A 10704-nucleotide genomic window follows, 5' to 3' on the forward strand; every position below is an offset into this window, starting at 1 on the left:
GTTACACGCATAATAATATTGTATAGTTTACGTATTTTAATATATAATTTAGGTATATCGTTATTAAATATTATACACATTGCAATTAATAATTTAACATAATAATAATTTTCTCACATCAAATTGCAAAATGGTCAAACCGTCAAACTGGTGTGATATAAACTACAAAAAGGCATATTCATATTGTATAATGAATTATGACAGTACGAATTTCGTCATAGTTGCATCTACGCAGGGCCGGCGCTAGAAGTATTGGCGCCCTGGGCGAAACCATATTTTGGCGTCCTTAACCCCCTCCCCTCCTCCAGTTGATAATAGTAATTAAAATATAATCACTAAGATATCATCACATACTCTATATATAATATTATACTATATTATAGTATACAGCTGCCACAATACGGCTGTCGCTGCCGAAAGTATTATATAGGCTGCCGCCCGAATTGGACGACGAAAATAATATGATATTATAATATTTATATAGATACTGCGAAAACACGTTTAAGTGTTTTCATAATTATAAATGTGAGAATGTGCGATTCATCACGTTGTATCGACTAGCTGTTGCGCCATATATATTAGTTAACGCATTAACGCAGAATCATTTTTTCTATGTTTTTAAGTAATCTTAGAGTAAAATCACCTATTACAAAAAAGATAGACAATAATATTTTTGATGGCATGACATATCGATTTTATATTTTATTGTTATTTGACTTTGTATTCGACATTCAAAATAAATAAAATATGTTGTAAATTTAAATTATGTTTAAATTGTTTTGGTACAATATTTGGACAGATCGATACGTCATTCCCTTAAAAATATTATTTTCTATGTTTTTTGTAATAGGTGATTTTACTCTAAGATTACTTAAAAACATAGAAAAAATGATTCTGCGTTAATGCGTTTTGTCTATGTTGCGCGTGGGCCAGAGAGAGAAAATAAATAGTGCGCTGACATCCTCTTAACAAAAAATATCAAATCCAGTGCCATATTTATGGAAGGACAAATGGGACATTTGCACTGGGCCCACTCATAAGAGGGGCCCACCGACTTCCAGCATACAAAGTTTATTGTATACCTTTTTATCATACTTTGGCCGGAAAACCAACAAATAGATTTGGATTTTAGTTGGAGATTTTGGTGGGTTATAAAGTATGAGTTTTCCCTGAAAACGACGACCTTAATCGACTTTGCCAATTACAAAATCTAATTGCCGTTATTATAGTAATAATATTATTATCGTCGTAAATCGTAATATTACTATTGACGTTATTGTATTGCGTCGTTATATCGTCAGTCGTATTTATTGTATAATCTATTAATTGTCATTTGTTTATTATATTTAATAATTTAAAATGTCAAAATAAATAATTAAGTGGTTCAATGAAGAGAAAATTAAAGGATTAAACGTCATGAAAAAACAAAAAAAACTACACGGTAGTTAGAATAAATTTAGGTTTATTAGAACTAGTTTATCTACTAGCGCACAATCGAAATGTTTGTGAAAACTGATTAGCTGAAATCAAATTTGACTTAAAACATTAAACTTAAAAACATTTAATTTGATATATAAGTGTAATAATCAAAAATTGCTTTTTAACTTGTACATTTACTGGAATAAATATTAAACATTAATTATACGCATTGAAATAGTGTAGTGTTGTTGTATATAAATAATCAAATTTTTAACAATACAATTTTATTCTATGATCCAATTATAGTTGCCTATAGCCACTCATATTTAAGCAACTAATTACATACGACACTAATTTAAAAATAAATTATGCATTCATTTTATTTTATTATTGAAGAAAATAGAGAAGGACAATTTGGGGCCCAAAATTGTAAATTGTACGAGGCCCATAAAACGGTAAATCAGGCCCTGATCAAATCAAAATATATAGGTAATATTATTTCACAATCCACGCCACTACTCCCTACGGGCTGAAGCCCCTCCCCCCCCCCCCCCAATTGACGTATTATTATTACTTAAAAAGAATAAATATTTATCAAGTTTCAACTGTCAACTATAGTAAGCAAGACGTAAATTACATAAACGTCTTACCAGAATGAATTCATTTTTGAATAAACATTGTATTTGCATACCAATTTTCCTAAAATTATCTGTAATTTTTCGGAAAAAATATAAACTACTTGTATCAAAGACCTTATATTCAATTTTCTAGTGTTATAGCTTATACACATTTAATATTTTATAAGTTTTAAACTACAAATTAACTGTAGTTTTTACGAAATTTGAACTTTAAATGCTTATAAAAAATAACCATGATGCCTATGTTAATATTTTATAGCTATAATAAAAACTTACGTATAACATTTTTAAGCTTTTTGACCGGATAAATATTTTTTTAACGACATTTACAGAAAAAAATAATTTTAATTAATCAAATACAATCCAAGTGAGGACGGTATAACCAAGCTGGTTACCAAACAAATTTAATAAATTTTCATTTTTTTCTGCAATTATTTTAAAAAGCACTGAGCATTTTCTAATTCGAACTCTAAAAGTACAATTTGCGTCCAAAAACATTCATCGGGCATCAAAGTTTATGATCAGAGCATTTTTTCTACAAGAAAAGTTGAGAAGTTATAAACATTTTAAAATACCTCAAATAAACGTCTCCAATTATTAGACTGGACAAAATAAAAATAAAATTGTAACTAATTTTCAAGCCCCCCCCCCCCCCCAATTGAAAAATCCTGCGTACGCCACTGCATTTGACGTTACTTAGCAGACCATACAAATAGTAGCAATAGTTCGTCGAAAACAATAAATAATTGTGTGTGTAGTATACTATAGTGTGTGTCAGGCAATTGTGTCTTTTTGATTTGTACAATTTTATTGATATTCATAAAAAAAAAAAAACGAAAAAAATTGGAAACTAAAATGTACGTAAACCGTTCTAAACAAATTAATATTTTTTGAAGATTTTATCGTGTATAGAAAATGGCAATATAAACAACCAGTGAAAAGTTCATTTGTTTAAGAGTTACACCAAAAACCAAAATCGAAAACAGATTTTGCGTAAAATGTTGTCCTCCCAAATGTACCAACTAGATTCACTTTCCCATCAAACAAGATACTGTTGAAGAAAATCTAAACAGTTTTACTGTCCCAAACGGTGGCGACAGAAAAATTAAAAAATTAAAAAATTAAAAATTAAAAAAAACACACATCATTGGAAAATCAATATATTCATCGCTTCACTCAAAATGTAAAACATGTTTTAAAAATATTGATTTCAAATTGTTATGTTTATTTGTAATGCTTAAATGATTCACTTTTACATTTTAAGTCATGTGTGTTAATTAAATGATTCACAATTACTGCTAATTTAGATTATAATATTATAATACAAAAACAACACCTTTGTTTATCAAGTAACCATATATATATATAATAAATAGGACAGAGGACTTGTTGCTCTAAAAAAGCTCTAAATATGCACTCTAAAATTTTTTCTTAAACTTTTTAAAAACCATAATCGAATAAAAGCCTGCATTCTGCGCACACTGCTCTCTGCAAAAGATTATTATCTATCTATTGATTATTTATAAAATTAATTACAGCAAATTATATTATTGGATTATCAGCGATCCTCTAGTCCTTCTAGGAAAAACGTATGCACACGGACAGTCAACAATACAACAAACATTTTTAACATTTTTGTCCAAACATTTTGACTGTATTGTTTGAAATAAAAATGTCGGTGTGGAAAAAATTGATTTAAGTAAATATGTTTCAAAAAGTATAAAATATGCATTTTTATACAAAATAACATTTTAAAACTAGCTTTGTGAAAGCATGAAACGTTATTTGTACTCTTTATATTTTTGTGACTGTGCAAAATAAATATGCAAATGCTATAAGCCCTCTGCCCTAATAATAAACAATAGGTAGATAATTTAATTTAATTTAATTTAAGCGATTTGTAGAATATAACATTTTCAGTTTATGATAATTTGAAATCTATTTAATATGGCAATAGGTTACATTCTCTACAAATGATACATCCATATAAATGATTAACTTGAATAAGTTGTATAAACTGCACTGTAATTTTTAAGACAATGATTGAAAAAAAATCCAAATGGTTTTGATTTAAAATTATAATTGGTTATACAATATATAGGTAATAATATATGTAATTGCTTGTAGATACAGGGAGTACAACTTATAAGATTATACTGATTAGATTTGGGATTGGAGTTGCCGAGTATACTTATCCGATTGAATTTATTTCTACCAATATTTTATTAAAAAAAGTGCATTTTCGAATGACTTTTTTTTAAAATTTATCATTATAAACTTGTTAAATGAAAATAAAAACAGAAAAATAAAGGTTGTCAGGTGTGGTGGGGTTCGAACCCACGCTCCCGTTTGGGAACCAGAGCTTAAATCTGGCGCCTTAGACTGCTCGGCCAACCTGACTACGTGACATAGTGTTTACAAGCAAATCAAATTAAATTTTTATGAACGTTTAAAGTTTATATTTTTACAAGATTGGATATTCACTCAATTTCTCATGTAGCGATTTTGTTATTTTGTTGTAATTCAATACCGAATAACTGTAGATACATAACAATTTCACTGAATGTTTATACTTTTATTTCTATACACCATAAAATTTAGCAAATATTTTGACTGTTTTTGAGCTGTTTACGGACATTGTTAGTTTTCAATTTTTTTGTTTTTTTTTTTCTACAATAAATTGTCAATAAAATGTTATTTGTTGGGTAAAAAAGCGTGAAAATTGAATACAAGGCTCCTGATATATTGCTTAAATAACAGTTAAAAAAAATTAAAAATACATAGGCACAATTTTTTCTTTATGAGCATTTAAGGTTGGAATTTCGACAACATTTATCAAATTTAAAGTTTAATAATTATTTTGTAATTAAAAATGTATTAAATGTTCAACTTTTATAGCTAAGGATTGAAAATTTAAAACAAGCTTCACGATCAATAAAAAAAAAAAAAATAAATAAATTACAATACAATTTATATTTTATTTCATTATTAATAAAATTTTCATGTATTTACAGTTATTTATTTTTGAATAAATTACAGGAAAATAAAAAGTCGCTACATGAGAAATCGAGTGAATATCCAATCTTGTAAAAATATGAACTTCAAACGCTTATAAAAATGTAATTTGATTTGCTTGTAGACATTTTTTTTTTTTGATAAAGATAAACAAACTTATGAGGTATCTTTATTACATTTTCAAATTTTATATTTGAAAAGAAAAATTTATATGAATTCTCAACTCAAAATATTAGATAATTTTCTTGATTTTTCCGTATTTTGTCAACTTTAAATGTTTATAAAGAAAAACTGTGACTAAGGATTTTTAATATTTTTCAAATGTCATTGTCAATAAATTACAAATGTACACTAGGTTTAGATATACCTACTTATCGTTAAAAATTAATATTTAATAAAAAATTTTCAAACATTAACAATAATTTTTCTTTGTATTAATTGTATTTTATAATATTTTAAATATTGTATCTATAAGTAAAACTTGTGAAAAATGACTCCTAATAATAATAATAGTTATTATTAATATTTTAAATTCTTATCTATCTATTTCCCAGTGTAACATTAAATAATTTTCCAATTAATGAAGAAAAAACTGTAACAAAAGTTACTAGTTATTACAGGCCGTTACACACTTTTTAATTTCGTATTCAACACTTCGCATTTACTTGTTTATTTAACTTTTGTAACTTATAACAAGTTACTCATTTTCAATTTAACTTATAACTTGTAACTAGTTGCAAATTTCCCTATAACTTTATATGAAAGTAACAAGTTACTTAGCGACGTTGTTCTTTTTGTGCTTTGATAATTCATAAGTATATTCATAGGTATAATTCGTTAATTTTGGTTTTCACAATTAATCTGGTCAGTGGATATTCAGTGTTTGTACGATTATGGTTGGAATATATTTTTGATATAGTTACAATAAATTTAGGAACTTGATCAACCCTGCAAACATTTATATGTTAAGGCACCCGGTGCCGATGCCATTTTGTCCTCAAAAATATACTCCGCGGGAATAACGATACCGCCTTGTAGAATCGACCAAATTTTTGTCGATGCCACTGAGGCATTGACCAACAATAATATTTATAAGTTATGTTACTCATAAAATTATATATTTATTTACAAATAAAAATAATCAAAATAATATGACGTAAATAATATCACCAATATCACTGATATGGATAACAAAATAATATACTCCCAGTCATTGCTGTCGGTCTGAATTTCTTTAGCTATTATTAGGTAGACTTAAATATCAAACTCGTCGCGCTGTAAATTCGAAATCGCTGGTGGCCGCCGAAAATGTACGACGAGAATAATTATCGCACCATAATATAGGTATAAAAAAAATAGTATAGTCCCGCCGTGCTGCTACGACCCACGGCCCCCGTCGTTGAAGTCCACAAATTGAGATTATGCTCGTCGCACTTATAGATACAACAGCGCACAGGTCGTCACCAAAAATGTGCTACGAGAACAAATTATCGCACTATAATAATAATAGTCCCGCCGCGGCTCATATATCAATATAATCATAATAATAATATAACACACATTATTTTTTTTTGTGTGCACCACGGACCATACAGTATACACGCTGAGTACGCATCACTCGCGTTAGACGCTGAGCCTTCGTTTATTATTCTTATCGCATTGGAATAATTACCGGATTAAGAAGATATTTTCTTCAAGTATTAATATTTTCAAACACAATTCTGAATCATATAAATTATTTCGAAAAAAATATAGATCATCGTGACTTCTATTTAGTAACTATAAGAAGTATAAATACGAATATAATTGTATTTAAAAAATTACACCTTAGCACGAGCCGCCACTGCAGCCTATTATTATGCTTCAATATGCAATTTTTTTTTTACAATACCTATAGTGAAATACCTATAGACTTCCATAATGGAATATTTATTATAGTAACAGTTAAAATAGTGTTCCGAAATTTAAGTTTCCAATAAATATAATATGTTCCATTCCATGATTGGTTCGAAAATGGTTTTTTCTGGTTGAAGATTTTCCATACAATTGTATCCAAAAAAATATCATTCTATATCGTGATAAACTTTTTATCTTTCAACGGTATTGTTTTACATGACAAGAGTATTCAATTATAAATAATTCTTAGCATCGATAGGCCTCCATCAATGTTTATATTTGTCAACGAGAGTCGAGGCACACACGTTATTTAAGGATTGTATATTTGACGTGTAGGTATACGTCGTGTATATAATGGCGGCCTATCGAAATAAAATAAATATTGATTTCATCTGGACGGAGCCACCCCTGGTTCAAAAAGTATTATTCTCATTACTGTATTCTCTCAAAGTTGTCAAGCTAGGAAAATGTTTTGAGCGTAAATTACGTAAAGTACAAATATTTTAACAGTAGCAAGAGCTTCAGCTTAGACAAATGTCATTAGGCTGCTGTGTGCACTATATGTACACCTATGTACTTATACAGTTATACCCCTGTAAAATGTTTTCTTACTTTATTTCTATATTTATAAAAACGGAAATACTACCGAAAAATACACTAAAATGATGGTTAATACATGGAAAAAATCACCAATGGTCTCCCACTCCCACCCGCAAATACGACGCTGCTATGTAGCTATATTGAATTACATTTACTAACCATCCATTTATTACCTATTAATTCATATACACAAACACTCATTACTTTTTAACTATTATCTTGATAATATAAAAAAAAAATGCAAAAAAATATCGATAATGTCGTTTGTAATATAATAAAAATAAAAAATTTAGTAGAATAAATATTAATTATTACTTTTACGATTTTATACGATGTCAATTGTCGGAATAACTAAAATCGTAATTAAATCTAATATTAGAACTATCAGGTACTTATTGGGAGAGAACGCTGTTTATGGACCTTGTTTTCGTAATATCTACCTACGTACTAATCGAACTATTTTTTAATATTATCACTATTCACTACATATTATATTGACATGTAATAGCCGCCGAGGCACCGATACTGCATACGATATTGCCTTGTACCAATATGTTGCAGTACTGACTACTGATACCATAGATTATATACAACTAGATGGCCGTCTCCTTTTTGTCATCGAAGTCGGCCGCCATTTATAAAGCAGGCAATGTTTACAAAATAATATTATCACAGTATGTATGTATAGATAATTATATATGTATATAAATAAATGTAGACATTGCCTGCTTTATAAATGGCGGCTGATTTCAACATTGGTCACAACTGTAGTATAAATACGGCTATCTAGTTGTTGTATATATCTATGACGGAGACTCTGTAGCTTGTTATTTGATTATGATATCTATTATATTCCTATCTATTTGTAATTTGTATCTATACTATTTATTTATACAAGAAATAACAACAGTTTTGAACTTGGTCAATTTTTAGGATATTGTTATTGTTATATTATAATATTTAAAATTTTAAACATAGTATACCTATTTCCTTAGTCGTTTATCATTACAATAATTCATAGCTATAACCCGTATAGGTATAGAATATACCATTCACCATAAGTGTAGCAAGAGTAGATAACTAATGAGTAGATAATCATATAGTTTTTTTACCTATAAGTATTTTGTATAATGTTTGTTCGAGTTTGAGTTTTTTTTTCTAAAAACATCAATAAAAATTATTCGTTTGGTCAATAAGCTTAAAAATATATTACATGGTTCCTCGTGACTTTTTACCATACCTATTTCAAAATATTTACGATACATAGGCATAATTATTTTTTATAAGCATTTAAAGTTCAAATTTCGACAATCCAAAATTATTAATAATTTGTAGTTCAAAATGTATTAAATATTAAATTTGTATAGCTTTAGCTTTGCCCCCCCCCCCCCCACCACCCATTAATTATTACTGTTTGTCTGTTTATTAAATAAATATACCATATATATAAGTCCATGTAAAATTTTTGAGTTTTGAATTATTTCATATAATATAATATGTTTCTATCATAAACTTAATAATAATAATAAAACCATGATTAACTAACTAGTTATGTTCACTAGTAAACTATTAAATTTCCGACATAGGTAGGTACCTGATAAACATGATTATATACAATTTATATTTAAGGATTATAAACATGACAACTTATTATGGACTGTTAACAGTTAATTGTAATTAAATAAAATGTTATTGCGAGATTACAAAACCTAATCGCCTAGGACTTAGCGCCATTTCATTAATAATTGCATCCACTTGGACTACCCCCCGTAAATACGCCACTGCCCAGCGTTCCGGTGAAAGACATAAGTGCAAAAATGAGATAAGAAAAAAAAAGTTGTATCGTACGAAAGCGCCAAAATTGTATCATACATATGAGCCAAAATCCTAGATGGCAAGATACCTGTGTGCCACGATCAATAGCTGATATTAAATAGGTAATTTACAATATTAACTTAAAACTATATATTATATTTTAACAATTTATTAATGACAATTTTTTATATTATCGAACTTTTTTAATAGCTACTTATATAAAATATTATGTAGGTATATAATTGTTGTAGGTACCTTTGGCACTGGGGGGGGGGGGGGGGGGGTTGTTTGATATTTTTTTTCAAACAAAATATTTGTTAAATTTATTGGTATAAATCAAGTTTAGTGCTCACGCGAATTTTTCAACTTTTTTTCGGAAACCTATGTATTTCAACCAGTTAAGAACGATGGTGCAAAAATGTATTACCTGTAACTATTAGTTTTTATGGTATAGCCTTATACTACCTAAGTTCACGATTTTCGGTGTTTACTGTTTAACGCATATAAATAAGTACATCGCTCATAGCTATTATCACGCTTATGACGAATTTTTATTTTTTTTTTTTAAACCTAGGTAAACGTTTTAAAAATGATGGTGCAAAATTAATTCTGACCCCCACCCATGGTGGTTTTACATAACAAGTCGAGGGATGTTTTCGATTTCATTTGTCGGAGCAAGCGAGTGACCACGTCGGGTGTAAGTATCTGAAAATACCAAAAATTTCAATTTTATAGCTATAACTTTAAAATAAGTCTGACCATCATATTCAGACTTCCCCATAGCTTTCAGAATACTTAATCTGGCATCGGAAAGTTGATTATCAACTGTCTGAAAGTTCCACAACTGAAGTTGATAGTTTGACCAAGAAGAAAAAGTACAAATTATAGAAAATAGTTCTGATGGAGGTACCTATATTAGTTTATTACTTATTTATAATTATAAATATCTAAATATTATTCATTTTACCAATATCTTTTTTCATACCTTATAAATGTTTAAATAATTGTATTAATATTATTAACCTTTTGAATGTTAATCAAGTATTTCCTTTGTACCAGATAACCATACCTCATCTGTGTTATATGCCAAAAAATATACCAAACTTCAAAATTATAAAACCTTCAACGAGTAATGAACAATTTATTTCACAGAACAGTGCGGCTACTGCTATAGGTATTACAATTATTATTATATATATTTAAAATTAACAAAACAAAAATTAAATATGTAAAAAATATTTATAATTTAATAATAAATTTAAATTTTCATTTTCTTTTTTTCCTCCATCATCTGCTTGATTGTATAAAGAGTTCTGAGGTG

The 10704-nt window shown here is 28.1% G+C and overlaps 1 non-coding gene across 1 annotated transcript; it reads right to left on the minus strand.

Moving 5' to 3' along the window:
* Positions 1–4370: 4370 nt before the first annotated feature.
* On the minus strand, positions 4371–4457 carry Trnal-uaa (transfer RNA leucine (anticodon UAA)). The gene has a single exon. It is a non-coding gene; the product is annotated as a tRNA-Leu (tRNA).
* Between the last annotated feature and the right edge of the window lie 6247 nt (positions 4458–10704).

Source organism: Metopolophium dirhodum, chromosome 1, assembly GCF_019925205.1.
Source record: "Metopolophium dirhodum isolate CAU chromosome 1, ASM1992520v1, whole genome shotgun sequence".
NCBI classification, from domain to species: Eukaryota; Metazoa; Arthropoda; class Insecta; order Hemiptera; family Aphididae; genus Metopolophium; species Metopolophium dirhodum.